The sequence below is a fragment of the Lemur catta genome, chromosome 16 (assembly GCF_020740605.2).
Source record: "Lemur catta isolate mLemCat1 chromosome 16, mLemCat1.pri, whole genome shotgun sequence".
Lineage (NCBI taxonomy): Eukaryota > Metazoa > Chordata > Mammalia > Primates > Lemuridae > Lemur > Lemur catta.
The window spans coordinates 51,368,441-51,383,924 of record NC_059143.1 but is presented as its reverse complement, the minus strand read 5'-3'; positions in this window follow the sequence as shown (position 1 = coordinate 51,383,924).

Genomic DNA, 15,484 nt, shown 5'->3' with positions numbered 1-15,484 from the left:
TATTAATGTCCTTCAAGTGATTAGCAACATTGTTTTAAACTTAGTCTCCCCACACCTTATCTTTGAGCTCTTCCAACTTTATTCACATTGTGTTATATGTACTCGATCATGAGCCAGATTGTACCCACTCTTCCCTCTCTGTGCATGTTCAGCTTTGGAACATAATGAACTTTCTTTCTGGAATGTTTCCTCTGTATTCATCTCCCCACTTTAAAACTATTATCTGCTTTAAGTCTGTTCTCATTTTTTAAAAAAATTTAGTTCTATATAGCCCAGTATTCTGTATATTGCACAGAATCTTCCACACAACTGATTGAGTTTCCCCAATCAGTTGGGATTTCTCTCTTCATTGAATTCCTATTGCACTCAATTCATTCTGATGTATTGTATTTATGATATAATGGATTATGTTTTGGTTTTATGTGTGCACAAAGGAAAAGGACTGTGTTTAATCCATCTTCATATTTTCTGTAACAGTTAATAGATCTTACTGGCTTTCCAGAAATATGTCCTTACTTTCCTAAGTATACTCCACACATAGTTCACAATAATAGGTGTTTAAATTGCTGACTGAAGCAACATATGTTGCATCAGAGGAACTAATGGGAAGTGTCAGTTAAGTGGGTATAATAAATGCCCCAACAGTCAGTGAAAACGCTTGCTTTTGTTGTCATGCTTAGAGAATGTTACTGTCAGCTTTAATGAGTATCTAGAACATCTTACTTACATTTCCCAGAATCTATCAATTGACTTACCAAAGACTTTTGGATCTAACTAGGTTGCACAATATGTTTTACAAATCTCTTTTCTAAAGGGCATCAGTCTTCCATTTAGTATTTCTCAGTTCTTACATGGTTCAGGATCACTATGTAATAAACTATTGAAGAAGCCTATGGTTTTGTTCAACTGCTAGCAATTTTCCCCTTCTATGTTTTGCTTCTGTAACAACCAACAACATGTAGCTTCCCAAACTCACTACGCTCTCCAAAGCTTATCTATAAACATGTTATTCTGTCTCTGGATTTTCCCTCCCCCATTTAAGTATCTGGCACATTTCTATTATTATTAATTGTCATCCCAAATGTTTCCCCTGTGTAGAGTTTCCCCAACCCTCTCAGGAAGACACGAGCAGCTTCTTCTGTGGGGTTACACATTGGAAGTCTCAGGTTCTGGCTTTTAACCCCATGTGCACATCTAGCTGCAAAGGAGCCTGTGACACGTAGTCTCTAACCTTGATGGGATTTCATTGCAAAAGTTTAAAAAGGCAGAATGGATTTTGGAGAAAATTACCAATATCTGCCACAGGAAGTCAATATTAACATCTTAACATTTTGCTTTTAGAGTGGTTGCATACTTTATCTCTAATATTCTAATTCCAATTTTTAAGAAGAATAGCTAAAATTGCATTTATTATTCATAAACTCATTATTAGTAAGGTTAAAATGTTATACCATTTCAAACACTTAATATATTCCCTAAGGGAATTAAATTATTATATTAATTTATAATACTTATTTTTAACTCCAACTTATTTATTCTTATTTTTTCCTTCTTTAGAAATTTCTCCACTCTTAGTAAATGCTTTGGTTTCACTCACTATATTTCATTATGGGTTGTCTAGAAGGATATAATTCCTGAATGAAATGAGAGTAATCATTTATTATCGACATCGGTTATAAAACTAATAAAATCAATGTTTACCAGATAGGTCAAAAATTTGGAAGAGAAAGCTGATTAAATATACAAATAGCTCATTCTCTAATTTATCCTTATTAGATACATTCAACTGATCTAAATTCTTGCACATGTTTTCTTGATATATAGTTACAGTGATGATGTTTTAGCATCTGTTATAACAATTAAGAAAGAAAGATCTGTTATTTTCTAAGGTAGCCAGTAAGATTCCACAGTGCAGTTTCAAAAGTGGCAAGTTAGCTCAGTGTGATGGTTGATTTTGGATGTCAACTCGACTGGATTCAGGCATATCCAAGTAGCTGGTAAAACACTTATCATTCTCAATAATTGCACCAATTATTCTCAGGTGGAACAAAAGGCAGCGGCAGGGCAAATTCGTGTTCTCTCTCTTCTGGAGCCACGATGCTTTTCCTCTCCCACCCATGGGCCTCAGAACTACAGGTTCTCCAGATTTTGGGCTCCAGGACTTGCACCAGAGATGCACCCCCTAGCCTCTCGGGCCTTCATGTTCTCTGAGAGTGTCACCATTGGTTTCCTTGGTTCTGAGGCCTCAGACTTCAGCAAGCGACTGGCTTCCCTGGGTCTCTGGCTTGCAGGGGCCCATTGTTGGACTTCACAGCCTCTGTAATCACGGAAGTCAATTCCCCTGATAAATCCCCTCTCATACAACTCAGTGTGTATATCTCACCAGTTCTGCCTCTGGAGACCCCTAAATAAAATATTCAGTATAATTCCACATATATTTTGAGCATCATCTCCACCAGACTGTGTTAGGCACTAGCCTTATGAAGACATTATATATAAGGGCTGTCCAGAAAGTATCCAGCCATGTGAGCCATTCTTGTTACATTAAAAAGGGCTGGATACTTTCCAGACAGCCCTAGTATGCCTCCTCCCTTCCAAGAGCTCACAGTCTAACAGGGAGACAAATCTTTGTCCTCCAATGTGGTAACAGCAATGGGAATTTTAACAAGGTCTAGGGGCAACACAAAGAAGAAATAAATACATTTACTTGGGGGTTCACAGTTGGCTTCTTGATAACAGACATGTGTTTTGGGACCTTGGAAATTGCGTAGTTTGTTAGGGGGCCATGGCACCCTCAAAGCATAATCCAGCCAAAGGGAAGAATGTGCATGAAAGGTGTCCTAAGAGAGGACTTGACAACCCCTCCACTTAAGCATAATCCAGCCAAAGGGAAGAATGTGCATGAAAGGTGTCCTAAGAGAGGACTTGACAACCCCTCCACTTAGCATCACTAACAGAGCGAACACAAGGATTCACCAAATAGAGCTCTAGAGAATCGCACAAAGAATACAACAAAGAGATTATTTAAAACACAGTTAGAATATTTTACTTAATCCAGAAAACTCTAGAGAATCATTAAATGCTTTAGAGAATTTATATAATATGATTTGATTTGATTGCTAATGTCTTATAAAAATAGAGAGAATGGACTGAATTTGTAGTTGTCCAGATAAAACATGTTGAGATTCTGGATAAGTGTAGTTATATGAAGGCATGAAGAGAAAATGGCACAGTTTTGCAATTGTTGTTAAAAATAGAATGGATATGATGTGATGACTAATTGAACTTTAGGAATGAGGTATGTATTTCTGACATTTTTAGTCTGGAAAATTAAAGTAATTAACATTAGCAAACCTGTATGGGTAGCGTGCGAAATTCTGGCAACATGAAACTGGATAAAATAGTTTCTCATTCAATTTTTATGGAGACAGAAACATGAATTAACTTTCTAAAAAAAATGTAGAAATATAGTATGAAGTGTAAAGCCCTTGAAATGTAGGAGGAGCCTAGGGAAGGAGAGAGACCTGGACAGGTTTCCCGGAGGAGGCTGACATTAATCTTATGGAGAACAGGAAGCATGGAGGGGAAGATGGGAGAGTGGTGGTTAGGATGGCCATCTGAGTAACAAAGACACCAAATGCCAGGAGGTGTCTGGAATTACAACTAGAAGATGTGCACACTGCTGGGGACATAGGCAGGGATCAGATAGTGGAGGGCTTCATCTAGCACGGGAAGTAGTTTGTGTTTATCCTATAGGAGGTGGAAGCCACTGGGAGCAGTGTGCATGTGTGTGTGCACGTGCACAAGTTCAAGACAAGTGGCATGGTCAGCTTTGTGTTTTATATTACTTGGATGGTTCTATAAAGAACTGATTTTCAGGACTACAAGAATGACAACATGCACTCAAGAAAGATTTTTAGTAATGGCGTATGGCAAGTCCTAAAACAAGATTCCCATTTTCCTTTTGGATGATGGGACCATGCTACGAAATGAGAAAGAGAATACATGATGAACATTTGGGGTTTCAGTATACTTAGAAGATAGATTTAAGGATTTCAGCTTACATTCCTAAATCCTTAAATGCTTTAGAGAATTTAAAGGGGTCTGGGCTTTGCTGAGTGGATGCAGCAGAAGAAAAGCGCTTAAATATTTTACTATTTTTTTTCTTTTTCTAGTTCCATGGCTGAGTTCTGGAGGAAGTAAGTTTAGGAAAGGACAAATAAATTTTTTAAAAGAGAGAAATACAGAAGTTGAAGTTGTCTATGAATGTTATAAGATATAAAGTATATATATATATGTGTGTGTGTGTGTGTGTGTGTATGTATACACACATATACAAAATATTGCTTGGGAAAATCACCCTGGTAGGAAATGGTTCTAGAAAGCTAAATCAAAGAAACGACCAAATAGCTTTATAATTTATAAGGTTGAGCAGTTCCAGGTGATGACAGGCTATGTATGACCCCAAGAGAGAAGCAGAAGTCCTGATCACATATTAATTGACAACATTTATCATGTGCTTACTATACACACACTATTTGGCAGGAAATATGTTAAACACCAGAGAGTCCTGGTGAGCAAACGTCTAAATGCTCTTAGATTTAGTATTTTAAATGTGTGTGCCACATCAATGGTGAAATCTTTCATGATGATGACAGACATTTTTCAAAGGTCTTCAATCCATTCGCTTGAGTGGTATGATAAGAGAGATGAATATAATAGAGAAATCAGACAGAATGATGAGAGTATAAATAGACTGCATGAGACTCAAAGGGACAAGGGTTCTAAGAGTGGCTGGATGGATAACGATCTGGTGTCATTCCTGCCGATGAGCCATTCGGGGCCCGAATCGTCTACGTGGAATCAGGCTGTCGGGTCAATGGGGTGTCTGCTTTCTCTTCCAGAGATTATGGCTGCTATGAGTCTGCTGCACATCTAGTCTTTCAGATATTCAGTTACAAATTATTTTAATTCAATTTATGAAAAGAATTTGACATGCATGAAATGGTTCCTAACATTTTAATTTTGGGTTATTTTCCAAAATTTCTTGTAACCAAAAACCTCAAAAAATAAATCCCTTTTGACTATGAAAAAGTGTCCTCAAACGTGACCCTCTTACCTTTCTTGTTTTCTCTTCAACTTATCCGTGAGTTGAAATTGATTGTTATGATGCTGGGGCACAAAACCTGGAACTCTACCTTGACATCTTCTGTGTCACGACTGGATTTAGTGTTTTCCTCCCTGAGTCTCTAATACAACATCATTACTTTTGGTTCTTAGGATATTCTGCATTTAAGAGCATTCAAATATTCCACTTTTAACAGAATTACTTGTGTTTCCCTTCATGTCCGTGATCATCCTTCCAGCTTGCTGACTGCACACACGGATTACTCTAAACTTCTTAAGGGTAAGGACTGCAATTGACTAATCTGTGAGTCACTGCCTAGAGTCACTCAAATAAATATATAGTACAGAGATCTTTAGATTAAACAAAAAGAAAAAATGAAATTTATATTTTGAAAACACTGTATATGGGTTTCCTAATTATTCTTAAAACTAAGTGATATAATACTAAATCATGTCCTTAAATTTTGATTTCATAACAACTAACTGCAGCAATTGCTTTACAAAATCACATGCCGGTAGAGTTTTGGGAAGATTATTTTACAGAAATATCTGAAAACTATCTTTTTCACCAATTGTCACCTGCTATTATTATAAACTTCTTATTGAGATTATATTTTTATCTATTAAATCGGTATCTATAACTGTATTTATATCTGTATCTGTATCTGTATCATCTGTATCTATGTCTAACCATAACAGTATTATATTATCTAAAATTAGAGATTTTAACTCTCTATATAAGTATTATGTGTTCAAATATCCATTTGCTTTAAAATCCAGGTCTGCCACTTTGACATTTTTCCAGATTTTTTTAAAAAATTAAGCAAAACTATATTTATTTCACAAGTATAGCTGATCTGCCCTCCATATGTGAAATAAATACATAACATCAGTAATCTGTTTTAGGAGGGACCATTATTTCCTTTAATATTAAAAAAAAACAAACTATAGTGATGGGTCCTGGCCTGATTAGCTGAAAAGAGTTCAATCCTCTCCCATGTTTATATGTAATTTTCAATGACACCTTTCCTTTAGCTGAAGGTCTGGACTTTTCTGTCACGCTTGGTTCTTTTGTCCTCAATTCTTTATGCTATTGTCACTGTATCTTCCCTACTTCATTTAAATAAGCCAACATTCTTCTCTAACTCTCAGGTGTACTTTAAGAAACAGTGTTTTAATTTTGCAGTCTTTGCTATATCTTGGGGATGATATAAGGTAATTATATCAAGTGAAGGGATAGCAGATATCAGCTATGCTCCTCACAGGAGCTCCTTAGGGACTGGCTCCAGCTCAGTAACTCAGCCCACCAAATTGCCAAGCACCCCCGCCCTCCCTCACAATGAAATTCCTGTTTGACTTTTTATAAACAAATAGAACATACAGAGTTGTTTGAGGGGTTTGTTTCTCCAAACAAGAAGATAACTTCATCTAACAGTGAATTTTGACAGCCACTTTTAGTGACACAAAGACACTGGGGAACCTTTAATGTCACAATTTTGCTTTGAGGTTATCAAAAATTAAGAATTAAATTCCAAAGCAGAGGTGACGAAAGTACCATTGGTTAGACCTATTGCTTAGAGGTCTTTGTGAGTGGAAAGCTTTTCTTAAGAGGGATCCCAGCTCTAAAACGATGACAAAAAAAGGCCCAGGAGACCCCATGCCTTCTCAACATCCCTGGTACAAATCTGTCCTCTTCACAGATGATTATCAAGGGTTCTTTGCTGTTCCTAGAAAAAACGATCATATTGAACCAAAACATTTTTCATTTGAAATAAATTAACTGATTATTTTGAAGTGTTAATGAATTTTTAAATGACTTCAGTATTGTACTTCCCTTAGTGGGGATAATAGAAATTGCTCTTCAAAAAATAGCAAATTATATACAATATGAGTTTAGAAATAAGATCTTATTTCATCCATTTGTCTGTCAGTCTTTCTGTGTTTTCACCTAGCTCTTGTCACCATGGTAACTATATGTCTCCGGGGAGTGCATATCACAATCTGAAGCTTCTATTCAACTCTCTTCCTCATTGCTTTGCTTCTGCTGAGTTACACAGAGTTAGATATTTTAAATATGTGCTTTCTACACCTCCTGTCTGGATCCACAGGAGGAAATTTTTAAAAATCTAAACTGTGATGTGAATATAACCTTAGAGGTTAATAATGCTATTCAAATATAAGTTTGTGTGAGCAGGATTTGGTCTTACTTTGTAAATGGTGTCAGAAAATCATATGTTTTAGTGAATTTTCATTTCCTAAAGATACACCATTTCTTAAAATGGAGAAGCATTTTGATGTTTTATCCAAAGTCTTTTGAAAAGATGGACAGAGAAACTTGTTCTGTTTTGCAGGAAAAGAATCAATAATCTTTCAAACTTCAAGATTCCTATTATAGAAGAATTTAATATCAGCATTTACAGATCTGAAGAGGCCTCTTCTACATCCTTAGATAGAAGGGTGATGGGATTGCCCTTTGAGATATAAAGTGTAAATTTAGACAAAACATAATATCAAAGTGTAATATGCAATATCACCTTGAAGAAAAGAGAAACAACAGCAATAACAACAATAACAACAGCAACAACAACAAACCCACAAATACACCTGCTTTATCTTGCAAAGAAGATGTGACAGTTATAGATTATAATTAACAAATCTAAACTATGAATGTATCATCGACAATGGCACTTTGTGATCTGTGGAACTATCTAGGAAGGCAAATCAAAGAAGCAAAATGTTGACAATGCCCATTCACAAAGGTGCAGGGTAAAAGAAATGTCCATCCTTTGTGCATTTTAATCTTTTACGTAAGAAGAATGAAGAAACATCTCTTTTAATCCCGATGACATTAAACGTCTATTTTTCACAACTAATTTTTATTGTTCTTAATCTGCCCTCCCTAAAATAATGTCACATGATTTTCATATATGCTTTCTTTTGGTAGCTTGTACATCAGAAATGAATTCAACAGCACAACCAGTTTTATTTCTAATGGCAAATTAATACACTGATTCTCTAGTTTTATAAAGCATTCTCCTAAGAAGTTTAATTTATACCTGTGTCATGGATAATGATCAGTTATCTCTCTTTTTTTCATCATTCTTGAAATTTTTCAAGAATTTCAAAGAAAGGGACAAAAACATTTATATTGATTTATTTCAAAAGTTGAATTTATTTGTTTAAGGTCCTTGAACTGAAGTAGGTAGAAAACTACACCCTACCTGCCCCCAACACACACACATAGTTGTGACTTGGTTCTCTGGCTCCAACTCTGTCTGCCAAGACCACCACACTCTGATTTCTTATTCAGAGCAATCCAGCTACAGATATTTGTTTATTATTAATATCCTGTTTCCTTTCCCGCATGTCTGCTTGCTTATGTGAGAATTATCTAATCAGACAGGAAAAAGAAATTCCCTCAGGAGATAACTTTTCTCCTCTGTGGTTAATATAATTTCTACTAGGGTAAACTACAGGTGATACTTAAAACACGAGGAGCTGAGATGTTAACTGGTTTTATGTCCAAGTGGGACATTATGTGTGTGTGTGTGGTGTGTCTATATATACATATACATATATATATATGTATGTGTGTGTGTGTGTGTGTGTGTATATATATATATATATATATATATATATATATATATATAAAGTCTATCTCAGGGGGCACTATTGCTTTATTGCATGTGATTTTAGCAAGTAAGCTTTTTCCAATCTCCATAAAGCAAGGTACCTTCTCTGAAATTAGACTCCTACCCTCCCAAAGCCACTGGGAGATAAGGGTCTTTCTTCCTTGATGGCTTGATGGTTACATTTCAAAGGGATGGCTCCCTGGTCCTTGAGAAAGACATTCCTGCTGTGTGAAACAATTAAGAGGCTTTTTAAAAGATTTGCATCTCAAAGGAACAGAAAAAGAATTACAGTTTTCTAAAGTAAGTGCTATAAGAAAAGAGAGGAGGAGGGGCCTCTGTGGTTAGGACCAAGGGTCTCTCTAAAGGCTGGTGAGAGGGAGGTTGGAGGTCTCCAGGCAGGAATAAAATTGTCTAAAGTTTAGTCAAGCTGAGAGGAAATTTAAAGCCTTATTGGACAAGAGAAAAATGTGCATAGTCTTCCTTTCAAAGTCTAAATGAAAATCTTCCCTCCCCCAACCTTCCCAGACCCCCAAAACAGACATCCTGCAGTCACCAAACTCCTGAAATATGTGCACAGTCCATGCTACTCATAGAGATGTGCTTTGTGTGTTAAAGACACTCATGCCTGTTTGTCCAGATGAACTGCTGTCTTGTCTCAGTCAGAAATAGGATCTTGGAGTTTCTGTAGTCATAGCGAAAATGCAACCCAAAATATCTATTCAGCATCAACTTTATACCTGCCACCTGGACTAGAGCTTAGTATGCACTGATCAAGTAACCTGTAGGCACTTAGAAACTACTGGAGAAGACGAATAGTAAACAGGCGATCACAATGCAGGTTAATGAGTCTACAGTGCAGTGAATTATTAGCTTATCATTAGTAAGGTGCTATGTGAGCACACAGGGGGGCCACATGAACCCTATCTGGTATCAAGAACAGCTTACTGGAGGTATTAATATTTCAGAGACAAGTTCATGTTGATCACAGTAGTAACAGAAGAAAAAGGCAGAGCAAGTACCCCTGTATGAAGTAATTATAATTAAATAGTGAAACTCAAGTATGAAATACAACTAGTGTGAGAAAACCTTTAAAGTCACGCTAAGAAATTTGTATCAGATGCAACAGTGACTCATTGATGAGTTTTAAGGATGGCAATGATACAAGTCATCTGATTTACACCACAGAATTATCTCTCTGGCAACAGCAGAGGAAACGAAATCTGAGGGGGACAATTTTGGAAATGTGGATAACCATTTAACAACTTTTACGGTAAATCAGGCAAGAGGTAAAAGATAATTTGTTATGCAAAACTTTGAGTTTCTGGTCAATTAACAGTCATCAAGCGTTTAAAAGTCAGGACTGCCCAGGGTGACAAGAGTTTTTAATCCATTGCTCTTCTATCAATGAAATATCCAAGGGAACTTCTCTTTTCTCTTCCCTTCATTAACTTTCTTCCTGTCTGAACAATTTAGTCATAAAGGCACTTGCTGGGGCAGAGGGAGATAGAAAGCGTATTCTGCTGTCGTTGGAGGGAGAGTTCCCTAATGCCAATTAAGTCCAGTGGCTTGTAGTGTTGCACAAGCCTTATGTATCTTTAACTGATTTTCTGCCTACCATTTCTATTAAACATTGAAAGAATGGTTTGAAACCATCAATAATAATTGAGGATATGTCTATTGCTCCTCACATTTCTGAGTGTTTGCTTGCTGTATATTAGGTGTATAAACATTTAGGATTGTTATGTTCTCTTGGTGAAATTGCAGCTTTATCATTAGGAAAGGACCATTCTTAAAAAAAAAAAAATCCTTGAGCATGCTCTTTGTTTTGAAGTGCATATTGTCTAATATTACTATAGCCACTGCAGCTTTCTTTGAATTAGGGTTAGCATGATATATCTTTTTCCATCCTTAACTTTTATCATATTTGTCTCTTTATATTTATAGTCAATTTCTTTTAAGTGGTATGTAGTTGGATCTTGCTATTTTATTTAATCTAACAACTTTTGGCTTTTAAGTTGGGGTGGTTTTAATCATATTCACATTTAATGTGATTTGTTTATATTATTGAATTTAATCTACCATTTTGCTATTTGTTTTCTATTTGTCCCACCTGTTCTTTGTTCCTTTAGCATACTTTTTCTGTCTTCATTTTTAATAACTATTTTTTTATGATTTTATATTATCTCCACTTGATGGCTTATTTGTATACTTTTTATCTAACCCTCTATCTGACATCTGTCTTCATCATCATCATCTAGGCTAAATATCCATCTGGTTATCTGACAGTATGCGTAAATTTGTGATGTTTTTGGTGTAGTTTTCTTTGTGAATCATGTCAATCATGTCCTATGAGTTTGTTGAGCTTTTGAGAACTGTGTGTTTTTGTTTTCAAGGAATGGAAATGCCTCAAGTAATATATATCAAGTATTTTTTTGTCCCCTCCCCATTTCTCCTCTCTTTTAGGGATTCCAATTACATGTATATCAGGCTACTGAAACCTGACCCTCTATATGCTTATTGATAACTCCTTTTGAGTATTTTATTCTGTCTCTTTTCATGTTGAAGTTTTAAAATATTTTCCTGAGTTAATTTTTTTTAATTTACAAATATTTTCTTGTTTTGAATTCATAAATATTTTCTGTTATATTATCTAACCAGCTGTTACTTCCATCCTGTGCACTTTTCATATAAAGTATTGTGTTTCACCTCTAGTATTTTGATTGGGCTGTTTCTATATCTTCCATGTCTCTGCATGCTTAATCTTTCCTCTAACTTCTTAACACAAAGAATGTAGCATTAACACGGTTATAATGACTTTTACTAACTCTATCATTTATATCAACTTTCAGTGATTGATTTTGTTTCTATTTAATGGGTCATGTTTTTATACTTATTTGCATGCCTAATAATTTTTATTAGATCATAACCATTATAATTTTTTCCTTATTTTGGTGCTGGGTGTGGTTACAGTCAATTAAATAATTTTTAACTTTGTTCTGGAATTTGGTTGAGTTACTTAGAGTTTGATTTTGTAAAGCTTGCTTTTAAGCTTTTTTTGGTGGAATTTTACCAATATTTAGTCTAGGGCTGATTTTGCCCAACTATTAAGACAATAGCTTTCAGAGTGCACTACCCACTGTCCCTTTCAGGATAAACTTTTCTGCTTTCACTGATGAGAAACATGAATTGTTTCCAGCACTGCTAGAACTCCAGTGATTGTTCCCTTTATTTCTGCCATAGGCATGTGCTAATGGCTACTTGGGTGAAGGCTCCAGGGGACTGTATTAGCGTTTCCAGAGATACAAAAAAATAATATAGATTAGATAGATAGATAGAGATATAGGGCAGAATATTTATTAGTAGGATTGGCTTACATGGTTATGGAGGGTGAGAAGTCCCATGACAGGCATCTGTAAGCTGAAAACCCTGGGATGCTAGTAGCATGGCTCAGAACAAGTCCAAGTGCCCAGAACCAGGGAGATTGGTGATATGACTCTCAGTCCAAGGTCAAAGACATGAGAAACCAGGGGATGCTGGTGTAAGTAAATCTTGGAGTCCAAAAGTGGAAGAGCCTGGCGTTCTGATGTCCAAAGGCAAGAGAAGAGTGTCCTGGCTATAGGAGAGAGAAAATTGCCTTTCCCCTGTCTTTTTGTTGCATCAGGGCTCCTAGCCCAGTAGGTGGTGCCTGCCCACATTGAGGGTGGATCTTCCCCACTCAGTGCACCGACTCACACCAATATCCTCTGGAAACACCCTCACAGACACAGCAGAAATAATGCTTCACCAGGGGTGAAGCTGAAAGGGTAGCTGTGGTGCCTTCAAAATGGATTATAAAGATCGTGCTAATGGAGTCAACATATTCTTATTGGATTTGAGGAGTCACAGAAGAGATTAAAGGTGATGATATGACAATGCCCCTTGAGTTTTCATGTGAGTATAAATAAGGGCGATTTGTGAGGTTTTATAACTCTAATTGGTAGATATAACAAATAGCACATGCTTTTTTATGTGATTATGGGTATATATGCTTCTTGTTGGCATTTGCATTCTGGGATCAGAATGACTGTTTTAGGATATAAATATAATTCATTTTATCATGTAATATGTATAAATCAGTAATATGGCATTGGCTACTCAAAGATGTAGCAAAAGGCCTCATCTATTTTTAAGTCACTAAATAGAATAAAGACTAATTGCTTCTCTAATAAAATAACTTACGTGTGTCAATATGCTAGCCTTCTCAAGAAATAACTACAATTCCTAACTGTAGTTATATTTTTCATGTCTGTAATTATTTTTTTATTATAGTAACAAGAGACAAGGAGGTATGCACAATCAAGGACACACACACACACACAAGACGTACACACATCCCAGATAATAACTAACAATGTGATCTCACTGAAGCACCTGCTACTGTATGGTAAAAGTTATTTGTCATGTACTAAAACAATGTACTGAAGCAATGTCCTGCATTTGCATATGGTTCAATAATTATGACTGATAACCTCCACTGTAAACAGCAAACTGGGCTAAAAGCACCATTTGTCAAATTCATCATACCTTGCATTATCTCTGTTTTCTCCTCTAGTTACCAATTTTATAAAGAGAATAGCATCATTTTTTCTAAGTCTCAACATTAACCTCAATATAAATATCTTCATTGTGTGAAGAAGCAAAAATCACTACACAGTACTTGAATCAAATTCTGATCTAGTAATGTTGGCAATATTATCTATAGTCTTGGCAAAGACTCTAGTCTTTTTCAACTTTATACTAATGTCAGCAAAAGAACAGCAAAAGCAGACAACTTAAAAATTCAGATTGATCTTAGTCTAATACTATACAGTTTTTAATTAAGAGCTATTACACAAAGAGATAAATTTCTGCTGTGAAGATACCATAGAGCTGTATTTTGTTCACATAAACGCTTTGAAAGAGAAATACTGTCTGCCTTAGTTTTTTTTTTACTTTGTTATCTTTTGTCATTTCCTCTCTTGATTTTCCTACTGTTTACTTCACCCAACCTTTAAAATTCATTGTTGTTTTTGTAGCAGACTTTTCCTAAGCTTCCTTATATTTACCCTTTTCAATGTAAATGTAAGCTGGTTGATGCTTAACTTGATTATCTTCATTTACAAGTGGTTAGGTATTTAAATAATATGCATTTAATATTTATGTAAATTTTATAACTATTTTCCATTTATATTTAAGCATTCAAGCATTATGTTTCTTCTCATTTTGCCATATTAATAGGTCTATATTTCTCACAGGGAAATTATAGTCTTCATACATTTATATATTTATATAGCACATATATTTATATAGCACAGTTTTTATGGGGGCACATTGATGTTAGTCCTTCAATAATTTTATAATATATTTTAAATATGTACTATGATATATGACTCTAAAGTATAGAAAATAATGATAATACTAAAATTCAAAATAGCACGCATTTATAAAGCTTAGTGAACAGATTTTTTATGATGTTGTATTGCACAATTATTTCAATCATAATTTTTTTGAACAAATTGACAACTCAAAATATTATCAACCTCTGTTGGATCTCTGGCTGACTACAGAAAATTAGAAACTGTCTACAAAAGGTTTAGATAATATTAATGTAAAAGCACTGCACATAAAAACAGCAATAATGAATCAATTTCACAATATGCCTCAAACTCTGAAGTATACTTGGTAAGAATTTATCCACGTATTTTCTTCCCAAACCTCTCATGGGGCACACTAAACACCCAGCAAAACAAATCTAATACAATACTTAGAACTTATTAAAATCCTCATTGAAATTCACTGATTTTCCACAAAAGAATATATGCTATAAGAAAAGATAGTATGGTGTAGTTAGAAATTATTTGTAAAATAATGGAAAAATAAACAAACTAATTTTAGCATTGATGGCTAAGGCTCTCTGGATATTTTAATTTCAGCGAAGAAGAAATGTGTTATTACTGGAGATATTTGAAATGCTAGTTATGTAAGGTTATTGCTTTACTTTATATAACAATAATGCTGTGGCTGACACTGAAAAATATTATAATAATAAAAGAGGTTATTATAATATCACATTAATAAATGATAGCAATGCGTTGGACACTGCGCACAATAAAATTATAAGCATGCTTTCTGCTGAAGGAATTTTTATTCTAAGCAAAAATAGCTAGATTTTAGTTTGCCAGATGGTGTTCTAATGCTTTATATGCTTAACCTCATTTCTTTGTCACAACAGCTCATTTTACATATGAAGAATTCAAAGCTCAGGTAACTGATTTGCCTTGAATTACACATCAAATAAGTGTCCAAGAGAAGATGTGAACTCAGGCCAGTCTGAGTTCATCATAATTAGACTCAGAAAATGTTTCTGCAGACATGCAAAAGAAAGAAGAAAAGACAAGACAGTGCGAGACTAATGAGAATTTTATTTGGCATTTGGTGTGCTTATCAATTATATTTGAAGATTCTAAGTGTCTAAATGGAGAATACTGGTGAGCAATGAAGGCAAAATCACACTAGATGAGAAGCTTAAGAAATTATTGTGTGGGTGTGTGTATATATATATCTTATATATAATAGAGGATCTTTCATAAAAAAATAGACTAAAACATAAATATGTAGACACAAAGATTCAAATCAGATAGTGTATAACATTCTAAGAATACATTTTTTTAATCTTTACTAATTGTATTGAATATTATAGATGTCTA